The following is a 15,881-nucleotide window of genomic DNA, read 5'->3' as shown; positions in this document are numbered from 1 at the left end:
TATTCATTTATAGACCAGTTTTATTACATTCTCAAACCTTAAACATATTTACTCAACTAAAGTTTTTAAAGTAATTGCAATTTTGAATTATTAATGTAGATATTCAAATACTACAGAAGACATTTTAAATTGCCTCTTAAGGGATTGAGCAATACTTTCAAGCTGAGACACATTTTTCCAAACATATTCTCTCTAATAAATTCTTCTTTTTCTTTTGCTTAGATTTTATTAAAATTTACCTGAATTCAGCAATTGAAAGCTTATGACAAATGTTCCATTGTTTGAAATTTGAGCATGAATTTATATGTTACAAGTTGAACTTCACTTTGGGCTTCCCACACACACACAAAATGCGAGACAACCTTTTGGCAATGGTGCGCATCCTGTTTTTCAAATTCCACATCCTGTATGTCCTTGTGTCACACATATGTGCGAGTAGGAGTATTTGTATCTGAGTATCTAAGGGAACGAGCGAGCATCCAACAGTTTTTCCTGATGCCTTTTAATACCTGTCCCCAAGTCCAATTCCTGTCTCTGTCTCTGTTTCTATTTCAGTTCAGTCTCTGTTGTTTTTTTACCTTTACCCTTGACAATTGTATCCCAACAGCCGACAGTTTGTGGTCGAGATAGAGACAGCAAGTATGTGTGAGAGAGAGAGAGAGAGAGAGAGAGAGAAAGGGAGATTGGACACATTGAGAAGCCCACTTAGTGGCTAGACCCATACGTCAACCCGTCAGCTTCGGAGTGCCAGAGCGTTCCAGTTTGTAAGCTTGCGGCTAAGCTTAACATTTGTATGCGGTATTCAGGTTCTACGTCTACGAGCATGTGTTGTTATTGTTGCCTTTTTTTTTATTGTTGTAGGTGTTGTACATATCATTTTTTGATATACATATGCTTCACAACTCGTACCTCAACCCATTAAAAGTGTCTAAAAAGCGCAGCTTAAATTTGACATAAATAATAAAATTATAACTCTTTGTAAGATTTCTGTTACTATAACAGCTAGAGTCTCCAATAAAGGGTATGCTTCACCTATAAATATACAACAAATTTATATTAAATCTTAGGTTTTTTTTCTCTCAATCTGTAACTATTTTTAAAAGTTCTAAAATATGCGTATTTCTCAAGTTAAGATTATAATTTTTGGTATACTCTCATTTTACCAACTTAACTTTATATTTTGAAAATTTAGAACAAATTGATCAAACTTTTTTTTTTCATCAGTCTATACATTTTTTAATTTCTTATAACAAGCTTATTTCTTAATTTAAACATATAATTTTAAGTATACTTTCATTTTATATGCTTAACTTTATATTCTAAAAATTTAAGCCAAATTGCTTGATATAATAAAAAATAACATTTTTTCTTTAAGTCTATAAATTATTCAAGTCCCTGCAATGCGAGTATTTCTGTAGTTATATTTATAATATTTGACATATATTTTATATTCCAAAAATTTCAACAAAATTTAACGATTTATTTAATCTTTTGGTTTATTTCTTCAGACTGTATAAAAAAACTATTTCTAACGTTAAATTTATAATATATGGTGTACCCGAATTATAGCAACTTAGCTTAATATTAATTAAATCAGTGTAATTTCCAGTTGCAATTGCTAAATCTTTCAAGCGCATTTCCAATTTCATTCAACTCTCATTTAAGCTACTGCATATTTTAAACAAATTGATTGATTCAATCAGCTTTTGCTGCGAGGGAAACTTTTCGTCTAGCAGAATTTACAATTTTTTTTTTGAGCTGAACTCTTGAAATTGGCTCATACATATTACCATGTTTATTTATTTATTTTCATAGTGCATAATCTCTCAACATCTGACATGTTTAGTTTATTCCCCTATTTTTATTTTTCTTTTTTTTTTGGTTTTGATTTTTTATTTTGCTTTTGTTTGCTCCATTTACTCTCCCTCTCTTTGTCTCTGTATTTGGTCTAGAGCTCCCTCGCATCCATTTGTCAGTTTAGCCAGCTTGAGCTTTTAATTGCTTGACTGACTGCCTGTTTACATACAGTTTGCGCTCACTGTGCCATTGTTTAGACCATAATTAGTTGAGTTTATACACATTGTTGGTTTTCCAAAACATTTAAATGGTCTCCATATGATGAATTATTCATCCAATGTTTCATTAATAGATCCCAGTTGAAAGAGCAACTTCTCAAGCATTTCTTATACTCGTTCAGTCTTTTGGCTTCCTCCATTTAAGCTGCAAATACTTGAGTTTGTTTTTCTCTTATCTAGTGTTTCTCCACAGTTTCCATAGTGGAAATTTGAGCTGCAAATGGCTTAAATGAAGGGCTTTCACAATTGAATAGTTTCAGCTCGGATAGCAGCTGCTCAAGCTACAAAACAGCGATTGATTGACTTGTATATACCCAGTAATATGAGTTTTTTCATTTTATGATTGAAAACTTTTATTTGTCCTTAAGTGTTTTTACAAGTATTCGAAAAAAAAGGGGATTTAAAAAGCTGCATACAAAATATTCGGTCTTTAAAGCTTGCATACTTTTTGCACAGTTTCGCTCACAAATACAGGGTATTTAGTTATTTAGTTAGGTTTATCGAACCACAAAAATTTTAACAAGTGCTGAAATTACTACTGCAAATCGCACACAAAAAAAACAGCAACGAAACAAATAGTTTGAGGATCTTTGAAGAGCTTTCAAAGCACATGTTATGAGTAAGGGGATTGTGTTCATCACTTAAGAGATTTGTCAGTTGAAAGAAAAATGCGTTGAATATTTTATTAAATAAATATGTATTTTCACTTTACATTTAGCATTTCAGATTTTTGTGGTTACATTCTCAACACGTTGCTGAATGTAATATAAAAATATTTGTATTTCCTTTATTATTTGACTTTGGCAGCTCTTCAAATCAAATATTTATGGCAGTCAAAAGATGCCACGAAAAACAGAAATAGCAACAAGAGTTTCAGAAAAGGGATAAGAGGAGAGATGATTCAAATAATTTCCACGAAATGCCTTCAAAATGTTTACATTTTGCGTTAATTAAATTAGGTAATTAAAGCAACAGTCACATCCCTTTTCACACAACACCCCGCAAAAGCTGCAAATGCTTCGTCAGGCTGTCAACTTGGTGATTTGATTTATTTCACAAGACTTTGACTGACGCCTGAACCTGAGTTGGGTCGACATTTAATTCTCCATCTCCATCTTCTTCGCATCATTATTATCATTGTTAGCATTAGCATTATCATTACTATATATATATATTATTTGGTGCACATAACTATAGAAAATCATAGACAATCAACAGCAACAACTGGTATATGTGGGAAATCCAATTGGGGAATCCCCTCGAACAAAAATAATTCCATGCTGGGCGCATTTAATTTCACTTAAATCTTTCAATTAAAACTTTTAATTGATTTCATGTGTGTGTGTGTGAGTGTGTGAGCGTGTGTGAGCGTGTGTTGACTGTTTATGTGGGCCATAAAAAAGCATAAAATATTATATGTTGGGTTTTACCTTTTTGCCATTTAGTTATTTTATACCTGACGGCAATTAATAAATACAAAAATATTATTCTTAATGCTGGCATAAATTATCAGCTCAATATATATATACCTATATGTATATATTTAACTGAATATTATATATATAGATGCTTACTTATGCCTGATGGGCTGTGATATTTGATTTAAGCAGATGAATTCATTTATTGCAACATATTGTGTTAATTTTATTTATTGAAAATCATTTAACAAGCTCTCGTAAATCAAATGGCGCTTTCGATAATTAAAAAGGCACATTAGCGCCACCTACGAATCTTTTTATTGACAAAGAAAAACAGAAAATAAAAGTGTGAGAGCAAAGTGAAAAACAATAAAAGAAAAAAAAAGGCCAAAACCAATTGAATAAATTACAATAGAATGGAATTGAATTGATCAGCGAATAGAATAAAAGTCAAGCGACCAAAATTTAACATAATATCATAATAAATTCATCAATGCAGAATTTATACATACAGCATTTGAAATTATCAATTCGAAACTCATTTTATGGAAAAGTGTTGATAAATAAATGCATGAAAGGCATTGGAAAATGCATTTATTTATTCTAATTGCAGATGATGGCAAACTATTTGCGATGCATTGCATAAAATTATATAGTTGAAGTTTGATAATCAAATGCAAGTTGAAAATCGATTTCATGCTTTTTGACTTTACATTGCACATACAATTTTGCAAAAGTAATCGCAGTTTATCGGTATATGTGTGTAAGTATGTATGAGTGTATATATATATATATGTGCTCTGGCTATAATTAAAACGGAACCCTGAGGAAATGCAGATTTAACGCCCAAACGCTCTGACACTTTTTGGCATTGACATATTTCCAAAGGCGAAAAACCTCTTGAAATTTGCATGCGAAAAATATACGAAAAATGCTACAGCTTCGAGATGAATACTCTCCCTCTTCCTCTCTATCCCTTTCTGTCTCCCTCTCTCTCTATATGTGTGTAAGAGGGTAAGGTAAGAGGATATCGTCATCATCAACCTTGTGATTATTATTATGATTGTCGTTTGGTCGCACAAATCGCCATCATGTGTGCAAATGGAATGCCAAGCAACATTTGCTTATCTACACTGAGCAAAATTAACGCGTATGTTACAAGAACAAATTTATATCCTCAATAAAATAAAATATATATAATTTACTTAATTTTATATAGAAGGAAAAAAGTTGCTTTCTTAAGTTCAGTTAAAAATGTTAACAACTAAAAGCTACCACAATTATAAATTATAATTTAAAGGCATTTTGCGAGAAAATTGCTCAAGATTTGACAAATTATAATATTTTAAAACATTTAAAAGACAAAAATGGACAGCGAAGAATCATAATAAAAATTTATATTCCAAAGCTAATCGGTTAGAATTGAAAAAATTTAAGACAGTTTGAAGTTTTCGAAAAAGTGTTAAAAGAAAATATATGAAAAAATTTTGAGTGCTAAAAAATAAATTGAATTTTTCAACTTTGACACAAGGAAATTGGTTAAGATTTGACAAAATTATGACAGTTTTCACTATCAAATAATACTTGATTTTTTGATTTTTCATGAAGATTTATTTTTCTTAACATTTCTCATGATAATAAAGAAATTATGTAGAATATATTTATAAGACGTCAATTACTTAAGATTTTGAAAAAGTTTAAGCAACGCATGTCATAAACTAACACCGAAATTGCTTAAAATTTAAATCTCTTAAAATTCTCAAATAGTTTAAGCAGCACAAGTTATAAACTAATACCAAATTTGCTGGAAAGAAAAACTTATAAATGTCGATTAGTTTGTGTTTTTTTTGAAGACTTAAAGTATTTAAGATCGATTTCTTATGCACTGTGTATTGTTGAGTGTGTGTGTATGTGTGTGTGTTTGTGTGCATGTGTGTGTGTGTGTGTGTGTGTATTTGTTGTGCATGGCAGCGAAGCGCCATGATAAATTAGTTGGATAGCCGTTTTGCCTGCGTGTTTTGCTTATGTATGTTACATTTTTTTTTTTGTGGGTCTCCCTTGACTTTCCTCCCCCTCCCCCCTCTCCATGCTACCCACCCCCACGTGCTCACCCTCTTGCTTACTCTGCATCTTTCTACAACACAACACGCAGCTCGTTTGTTGCACGCTTTGCTTGATGTGCGAGCGTCGCATTTTAAACGCCAACAGCTGACAGTGTTCAACACACACTCACACACACAACACACACACACACCCACCCGCTGTGTGTATGATAAATTAACATAAGATTAGCGATCAGCAGCAGAAAAAGCATTAAAAAAAAAATGAGCGGAAAAAAAGAAAACAAAAAATTAGCTCAGCGTAAAACAAAACGGGCGAGACAGCATTGTGCTAAGGGGGGGAAGAAAGGGAGAGTGAGCGTAGGGAGCGGGAGGGGGAGCAGGAGGGGAAGCGGTTTGGCAGAGACAAACATAAATGAATAATGTGCACTAAGCGTAAAACCCACATGAGAATTGAAATTAAAAGGACAATAGATAAAACACACGCACAGGCAAACAGAGTCCAAACAAGCGACAGGACAGCAGAAAGAGATGGCAAGAACAAGCAAGAGAGAGCAAGAGTATGAGCAGCAGGACATACAGGCAGTGTTGCCAACATTTGACAAACAACCAAAAAGAAAACTCTTTTTAGTGCTAAGAAGTTTAAAAAAAGACAAGTTTTGCAACAACCAAAAAGTCTGAAAAACAGCTAACAATATTTTCATGTTCTATAATTTATTTTACATTTTGAAATCAACTTAAATATCGCTAAATAAATAGCGTTCAAATATCAAAATATATGTGATAACAATATTTTTTAATTAAAAAAAAAACATAAACTTGAAATAAACTTTTTTGTTGTATAAAGTATGCCAATAATAATTTATTTTGTTAAAATTTTAATTTATTTTTCTTAAGGCGATTCGATTCTGGTGACTTAAAAAATATAAATATTCAAATTAGAATTTCTGACGCTTGTTTTCAACAGAATATAAGAAAACATGTTACTTAAAATATATAATTATAAATATTAATTTTAAACATTTTTAGAAGGGTCAAAAGAACGAGAAAAAAATGCACTTAAAATTTTTTTTAAATCTAAAACTTCCGCTACAAGCAATTGAATTGCCAAAAAAAAAGTCCAGATCTGACGGTAAAAAAGCCGTTGTGGCAACACTGCATACAGCAGCAGTTGTGTCCTCGCATATCCTGCCACAAATGCTGTGAAGGAGGCGCCTTTTGTGCGTTTAGTTAAAATCGTAAATAAATAAAAATAACAACAGACACTAAAAGCAAGCCTGAGAATGAGATAGTCACTGTAAGTAAGACATAGAGAGAGAGAGAGAAAGAGAAAAAAGTGAGAGGGAAAACATGCTATTAAAAATACACAACAAGTGACTGATATATATATATATATATATATATATATATATATTGTGTGTGTGAGCAAGGCAATTACTTAAGTTTCAATGCTTAAATTTTTGATGAATTCATTGCATAGATTTGATTTAACAGCACTTCTTATCAACAGACGCACAATAAATACCCTGAAATCTGGGAATAATACTGAAACCGGTACCGAAACCTTTAACTTGTAAATAACTTGTCATAATTTGGACCAACTTTGTTAAAACTTAAGCGATTTTCAAGCGGAATTCATTTTGATCATTGATGATTGCTTGGCCTTTAAATTAATTCAATACTTAATAATAAAATTTATTTAAATTGGCTAACAAAAAAATATTTACCCTCTAGATCTTGGTTTCGATTTAAGTGCTAAGGGTCCCCCCTTTGTAATTTTGAAAATTGAAAATTTTATATCTCAAGTTAATTAATTAATTAGCATAAAACAACATTTAAAAATTGATTCTAAGACCTTTCATTTTTTTGTAAAAAATCTTCTCAAACTGGACAAAAATTTTGACTTGTAAAGTTGCTAGAACCACTGACCGACCAACTTCAAACTATCATAACTTTATGAAAACACATCCGATTTTTAAACGGAATGTCATTTTGATCATGATTTGGCTTCTAAATTCATTCTGCATTAAATTTTATTTAATTTGTTTAAAAAAATTTTCCTCTATGGATCTTGGTTTCGATTTTCATACCAAAGGGTCCCCCCTTTGAAATTTTGAAAATTAAAAATTTTAAATCCCATGTTTTCACTTTTAATCAACTCCTTATATCGTAATTAGTATAAAACAACACTTTAAAATTGATTCTGAGACCTTTCATTTTTTTGTAAAAAATCATGTCAAATTGAACAAAAATTTTGACTTGTAAAGTTGCTAGGTCAAAAGTTCGACCAACTTCAAACTTTCATAACTTTGTCAGACCTGGGGCGATTTTCAAGCGAAATGTCATTTTGATTATAGTATGGCCTCTGAATTCATTCTGCATTCAAATTTAATTAATTAAAAAAAAAAATTATTTTCATCAAAATCATGGGTTCGATGCTAAGGGTCCCCCCTTTGGAAATTTGAAAAATCAAAATTTAAAATCTCAAGTTTTCACTTTTAATCAACTCCTTATATCTTTATAAGTATAAAACAACACTTTAAAATTGATTCTGAGTCCTCTCATTTTTTTGTAAAAAATCATGAAGAATTGGCCAAAAAATTGTACTTGTAAAGTCTGATCAACTTCAAACTGTCATAACTTTATCAAAGCTAAACTACACGGAATGAAAATTTGATCATGGCTTGGCCTCTAAATTAATTCTTCACTCAAACTCTAAAAAAAATGTTCTTTCCTCTGGATCTTGGTTTCGATTTTTATGCGATTAATAAGGTTGTAGATTTAAAGGCATTATGATTTTGTTTAAGATTTCAAAAAGCTTGATAAAAATATCTTTAAGAATAACAGTTATTTAATTGCTACAAAAAACTATATTTTTAATAGATTACTTGTGTGGTAGCTATAAGATATGGTAATCATAACTGTCCAATTTTGCGATAAGTGCAACTTTTAGTAAAAAGCAACAGTTTTATCAAGTTTCATCAACATAAATAAACATTAATAAATTGGTAGATCAGTTCACCAAGTTAAGTTATAAGTACAAGGATCTATAATTAATTGCAAGACTTCAAGTGTAAGTACACAATAAGACATAGCGATAACGATAGCGATTACTTTTGAAAATGTTGCTTCAGTTGAACTTTTGCTGTCAGAAAAATGAATAAAAGTTTTTTTTTTGGTGCGCTACTTTAAACTTTTGCTAATCACTTTGAATGACAAATGTTACTTGAAGTTCCAAGTGGCAATTACTAGAGACAGATATAAATAAATATATAAGTGGAGTCCCTTCTCTACTCTCCTTACTTCGAATTTCTCACATTTATCCAATAAAACAACAGGGAAAACAAAAACAAACTGTAGCTGTCTCTTAGACTTGGCCAAAATGATTTGCTAATTTGTTAATGGCTACTCAATGTTTAATGGCCAAAAAGGGAGCAGAGATATAAAGAGAGAGAGGGAGTAAGAGAGAGAGACAGATATAGTTGAAGCTTCCTCAATTGTCAGTTGGCATATTCGAATATTTTTGTGTATGAGAAAAAGGGAAGAAAAAGTTTCATGTAATTTCTCATTTCAATTCGATTCGGATTCGAGTTAAGTTGAGAAATTGCTGTTGTTGTCATTGTTTAAGCTCGGCGAAAATTGATTAAATTGTTTGCTTTAATTATGTGTAAATAATTTGTGTTGTTGCTGTAATTTCAATGCAGCAGCTGATAAGGCCATAAATTTATGATAAACTGCAAACGTCAGATTAAACAAATATCACAAATATACACAAAATAATAAATAACAACTTTGAGTATACTCTGTCATTTAAATTTCTTTTTATTTTTGTCGATTATTTTGAAAAATTCAAAATATTAAGATAATAAATGTAATATAGATTAAGATCTTAAATTGTAAAATTTTTGCCGAAATTCAAATTTTAAAAGTGCAATTGTAAATATAAGCGATCGTTATGAAATATTCAGAATATTTATATAATATTCTAATTTTTAAGTATTGAAAAAAGTAGGACTCTAGCTTTAAGAATTCTCAAAAAATATAGATTAAAAAATTTGTGAGAGTTTGAGTAAAAATGACAATTTAAAAACTTTTAATAAAGATACTTGGCACAATGTAACTTGCCAAGTCAACAGCTTTATCCCAACTTTTCTTAACACTTGACTGATTATAGAGTATTATTTGCACAGCTCAATCTACCTATTTATCTATATGTATATATATATATCACCAGCTTTAGCTACAGCTGTATCTATATCTTAACTTTGAGTGTTTCCTGTCGCACTTTACGACATTAAAATAAATATAAATATCTGAGAACAGTGCAATAAACTGAATATTTACCTTTGACTGCAAAATTGCAAGCGCTTATCAAAGAGAGACAAAGCATAGAAGGGGTAAAAGAGCGGGGGAAAGTGGAAAGTGGTAAATAGTCATCATGATTTCCCTCAAGTGTCTTCGGCTCGTTGGGCAAACAAAGCCAAATGTATCTGTTCTGAACCAAAACTTCCAGTCGGTTCGAAACCTAAACCCAAAATGAGCATCTACTAGTTATAATGAAAAAGTGTGCTCCATCAGATGACGAGAGATACTGTTGATAAGGCAAGAGAAAACAAGTAAAAACGCTACAGTCAAAGTGCTCGACTTTAAGATACCCATTACCTGCATAAATGAAATAAATCATAAAATAAAAACATTGTCTAACATAAAAAAAATAACTTGATAACTAGTGAGCGGTTACCGTCGAGCACGCTCGACAGTAGAATACCCTGTGCCCAGGCTATCTGCACTTAAAGTTGATTTTTTGCCAATCGGTCCTATGACAGCTATATGATATAGTCCACCGATTTGAACGAACTTCGGCTGGGATGAATAAAACTAAGTTAAGTGCCTATTCTATCAGTTTGATTAAGATATCTAAAAAAACAAAAAACTTTTTCATACTAAGACTAAATTTTCGATTGAGCGTCTCTATTGCAGCTATATGATATAGTGGACCGATTTTAACCAAATTTGGTCAGGATGTATAATACCAGCCTGGATGCATATTCTATTAGTTTGATTAAGATATCTCAACAAACAAAAAACTTTTTCATACTAAGACTTCATTTTCGATGTATCGTTCCTATGGCAGCTATATAATATAGTAGACCGATTTTAGTCAAATTTGGTCAGAATGTATAATACCAGCCTAGATGCATATTCTATCAGTTTGGTTCTGATATCTCAACAAACAAAAAACTTTTTCATGCTAAAACTTCATTTTCGATGTATCGTTCCTATGGCAGCTATATGATATAGTGGTCCAATCCAAAAATAAATAAATAACACAAAAATAATATATAAAAATTTTATGAATAAAAACAAATACCTTTGGATCTGTATAAACCACTAATGACTATATCCTGATTCTCTTTTCTGCCTTTGGATCTGCATTTAACTATTAGTTCACCGCTCATCATCAGAAACTCATAAGCCTGTACACACTTTTGGGTACTGGGCTTATAAAAATGAACATCTAGTCATGATCAAAGCGTCTACTCCATCAAATGGCAAAAGATACTGTTGATAAGTCAAGAGAAACCAACACTCAAAGGTAAACTTAAAGGCAAAGCGAGCATTCAATTGAACAGCACCAGAAGAAGAAGAAGCAGCAATTGAGTGGGAAGTGGTGAGGAAAGAGTAAGGAAAAGAGGGAGTCACATTGGTAGGCATCACAGACGCACATAAATGCCAACTATTTGATACAGAACGCTTCTCACAATCAATGCTGATGATAATGACAATGATGATGACAGCCCAAAAAAGGGGGGAAAATGCCAATGGAATTGGGTACAGAAAATGCAAGAAAATGGAGACTGAGAAATGCGAAATGAGAGAAACATAATGGGACTGGCAGTGGGGAATGGAAATGGGAATGGGTAACGGGAACGGGAACGCGAACATAACAGCAAAAACACCAACTTTGTGCATTGCATTCGATAATACTCGTATTGCGATTGACATTGCGGCAGCACATTGGAGCAAGTTTACAAAAAATGTGTAAATTGAAAAATACAAATAGTTTATTTTATATTAAAATTAATATATAGCTTTTCAATTTCTATACAACATTATAATTTAAATTTTATTACATTTCTTGTTATTTTATTTATTTTTTTGATAAACTACAACTTTTAAAGTTCGATTTTCATGATATTTTACTTATAAATAAAGCAAATGAAAATAAAATTAACTACATTAAATTTTAATTCAAGACTTAAAAGGTTAAAGAAAGAAGTTTTATAACAGTTCTTGTTATTTTATTAATTTTTTGATAGACTACAACTTTTAAAGTTCGATTTAAGATATATTTTATTTATAAATAAAGCAAATGAAAATAAAATAAAGTACATATAATTTTAATTCAAGACTAAAATGGTTAAAGAAAAAAAATATAATTATAAAAGTTTTGGAAGTTTATGCACAGAAAATTTCTGAACAAACATAAATACTTCATTTAAATTTATTTAAGTGTACGTCAAAAAAGAATTTTTCAGAATGTTTTTTTATAATTGCATAGTCTGGGTCTAAACTAAGCTTATCTTAATATTTGAATTGAAAAGAACATATGGTAAATTTTGTATATTTCTCCCATGTATTTCTGAGCAATTTTTATGTGATTTGCTCCACTGTGCAGGTACGCAATTATTGGTCGGTTGCCTGTCATCATCATCATCATCGATATTGACAACATCTTCTGCTATTGCTGCTGCCTCTTTTGGCTTGTTGTCGTCAGGGTTGCCGTTGTTATTGCTTGCCAGTGTTGCCACAAAACATTTTCATTGCGATTGTCATTTGGAAAGACAAACTCGCTGCTTGCATTCACCCATCGTTTACGAGGTGGCAAGAGAAGCTTATCAGTCGGCAAACATAATACACACACACACACACATACATACACTCTGCTGTTTGGGGTTACCGTTATCTTATTACTTATTGATTTTGTGTTATCAGCGACAACGTCGCGACGTCGCTTCAAAAACCAAAAACTAAAAAAAAATGAACACTTTTATATGTATAAAAAGAATTGAAAAAAGATTATGTTCCAGCAAAGTGAAAAGCAAATTGAAAATAAGATGCCGACGACCCTAAACTACCCCCTGCCCCTCAACCAACCAACCCACTTGCCTTCTTCTTCTCCCTCTCTACCTATTTCCCCCCCATATTTGCTTTTCCCATTCCAACGGCCGCGCCTCATTACACTTGAAGATACCTCGACACTTTCTGATAAGGGCTGCGGGCAGATTGAAGTAGCGGCAAGGCGAAGGGGAAAGGAGAGGGGGAGGTAGAGGTAGAGGGGTGTAGAGAATAGAGGTTGAAGGGAAGTTGCAAAGCGAAGCTTTAACACAGCGATTGTTGCTTTCTCAGCGTTTATTTTATTTATTTTTTTTGTATTTATATATTCATTTTTCCCTTTGCTTCATTTTTTTCTTTTTTTTCTTTTGCTTTGTCGCGCATTTTATGCGTAAAATTGATGCGCGTGTTGCGAGTTGTGAGTTGCATGCCGCAACCGCAAAGTAATAAGAAAAACAACAACAACAAAAAAAAAGAGACACGCCTAAGCGACTGTCGCTTCCCCGTCTTTCCCCCTGATCACCAGATGATGATGTCTTGTGCCCCGAGATACTCTGATGCTTACAGCAGAAGCAGCTAAAAATAAAACAAAGTTACATAAAAATAGAAAACAAATAGAGAGATTCTCTAGCTAACATTTGCACGACTCGCAAATACTCTATAATATATTAGAAAATATAAATAAAATTAAACTTTTGAAATATAACTCAACTCAGCAAACTAAAGATTATAAGAGTTGAGTCTCTGCTGTGCCATCTGGTGAATATCGTATAACTCAACTAGTTATTATCAGATATTGAAAAGAATTTGAAAACACACTCATTAAGTAATCAAGAGTCCATTTGCTAACTTTGGTAACAATACATAATATAACAGCTGAGTTCACTGAGTCAGTATTTTTTCTATTTGGCATAACTGATCTATTTATTAACAGATTTTAATAAAATTTCATAAAACGAATACTGAACTATACAAGAGTCTATATATTAAATTTAGTAAATGGAAGTCTTACAATGTCTGGGTTCAATGAGTTGACTTTTCTTATTTAACAAAGAACTCGTTTATTTTTCAAAAGATTGCAGAGAAATTTAAGACGCAGAATAGTGAAGTATATAAGAGTCCAATTATTAAATTTGTTAGTGATAGCTTTAGTAGTAGCTGAGTTCAATGAGATAATTTTTATTGTATATCAATTAAGTTCTCCATTTATTATCATAATGAAATTTGAAAAAAAGAGCAGTTATACTAATGAGGCTTTAACTGTCTCTAAATTGTTGCAACATTAATCAGACCCAGAAGATCAAATGATGATTGCAGTGTAAAAGAACAAAACAAGATACAGATACAGTTGGAGCGAGTATTTCATTGATTTGTGGCAAGTCCAATCTGGTTCCAGGTGTAACAAGATACGCTATCTGCTACTTGAAAGGCATCTCAATGGAGACAGCGCACATAGTTCTTTATTTTATTTGTGTTTTTGTATTTATGGCATTGATTTCAACAAGACCTTAGCACGAGATAAGATTAACAATTGAAATTTATACAAAACGAAGAAAAAAATAAGCAGAAAATACATAAATAAATGACAACCACATAAATGTTTTGTAATAAATACGTATTTGTGACAACATTTGACATATGTACGGGAATTTCCATAATAAAACGAACGAAAGGATCGATTTGAAATACAATTTAAATATTTTACTTGCCAAACTCGAACGCAATTTGCTATTGTTGATTGATTTCTCACATATTTCAAGTTGCTTTGGAAACAAAAAAGTTCAGATTTTTTAGTTTTTTGTTGATGAAATTTTCATTTGGTTTCATGGAAATTGTTTACATTTTAAATTGAGGACAAATAAAAGTTGAAAGAACGGCATACACTTTTCATTTTTATGCTAAATAATGCATTGACAAATTCAAGCAAATTTAAAAATGGGAAATTCAGTTTATCAGCTTGAAAATTGAACGGAAATTATCATTTTGTAACAGGAACTTGACAAAGTCCTTTGAGTTCGAAGTTTGCTGGGAATTCATAATTGATGGAAAGGACGCTTATGGCAAATTATGCAGCTGAAATTAATGAATACTTTTTAATTTGACTTAAAAAGAAATTGAAACTGTAGCTGAACAGCAACTGTAATGCTTTAATTAAGTTATTAAAGGTATTTAAATATTGCAGAAAGCTGAAACTTGAGAAACTTAAATTTTACTTAAAAATTGACAGTAAAAATTAAAGTAGCATCTTATTAAAAATCCTTTTCTGTCGATATAAATAAGTAAAACATATGGTTATTTCTGTGTCACTTTTAAAGTTATTTTATTTTAAGATAGATACTTGAATAATAAGTTATTTTAAGCTTAATTGTGATATGCGTTTCTATAGAGACTTTACAGATAAAATTTCTGAACATACTTCATATTTACTTTTGATAATGCACAATCAGCTTGACATTATAATTGTATATACTGTCTGGAAAGATATTTTCTTGAGCAACAAATTCTTGCTCACAAAAGAAATGATTAAATGTGTGTGGAAATATTTTTGCTCGTTTTGTGTCTGCTGCAAACACAAAGAAAAGGCAAAAAAAGGAAAGAAAAATAAAAAATAAAAAGAAAGAAGAGTAGTTTATGGCAACGGAGATGTTGTTGGCCGGGCCTTGCATACTTATAGATACAGATACATATATGAATTGTACTTATAGATACACTCGTACTTTGGTATTCGTACTTATGTTTTAGGGGGCAAAACTGTAAGATTGTGCGGCAGTTTTTCAAGTTCGTTGCCAGCGCTCTTCGCTTGACTTGCCACTTGACATAACGGTACCCGCTCTACCCCCCACCCCCGGTCTGCTTGCCACACTTTGTGGCAAGTACTCTATGCCTGCCCCACAATATCTACATCTTCAACTGACTGCAGTCTGCACTTTTGGCACTTGATTTATGACCAGCAGCATTTGCCGGACCCGGACTCGTCTTTCTTTCCTCTTTCTTGCATGCAACAAGTGCAGGGGATAGGAGACGTTTCTTCTTCTGCTTTTCACTACTTTTATCTCGCTGAAAAGTAAAAAAAAAAAAAAAAAATCAAATGAATCTGATCAAAGTCACATTCTCAATGGCGGAATGCAGCTTACTTTCTACACATTTTTAGTAAGCATCTCATTCTATCGATAAATTCATTGCTTTCTTTATTCTCATGACTAACTCTATTT

The 15,881-nt window shown here is 31.7% G+C and overlaps 1 long non-coding RNA gene across 2 annotated transcripts in view; it reads right to left on the bottom strand.

Moving 5' to 3' along the window:
• LOC117794234 overlaps positions 1–15,881 on the bottom strand; it is a 192,544-nt gene that overhangs the window by 165,541 nt on the left and 11,122 nt on the right. Inside the window, exon 3 of one of the 2 annotated variants that reach the window (XR_004618401.1) lies at positions 4,106–4,117. The exons of the other annotated variant lie outside the window; for it this stretch is intronic. This is a non-coding gene — a long non-coding RNA (uncharacterized LOC117794234). Of the gene's footprint in view, positions 1–4,105; positions 4,118–15,881 lie in introns of those variants that run through there. 2 annotated transcript variants of the gene reach the window in all.

The sequence above is a fragment of the Drosophila innubila genome, chromosome X (assembly GCF_004354385.1).
Source record: "Drosophila innubila isolate TH190305 chromosome X, UK_Dinn_1.0, whole genome shotgun sequence".
In the NCBI taxonomy this organism is placed as follows: domain Eukaryota; kingdom Metazoa; phylum Arthropoda; class Insecta; order Diptera; family Drosophilidae; genus Drosophila; species Drosophila innubila.
Note: the sequence above shows the minus strand (reverse complement) of the source record. Positions and strands in the feature narration are given on the sequence as shown.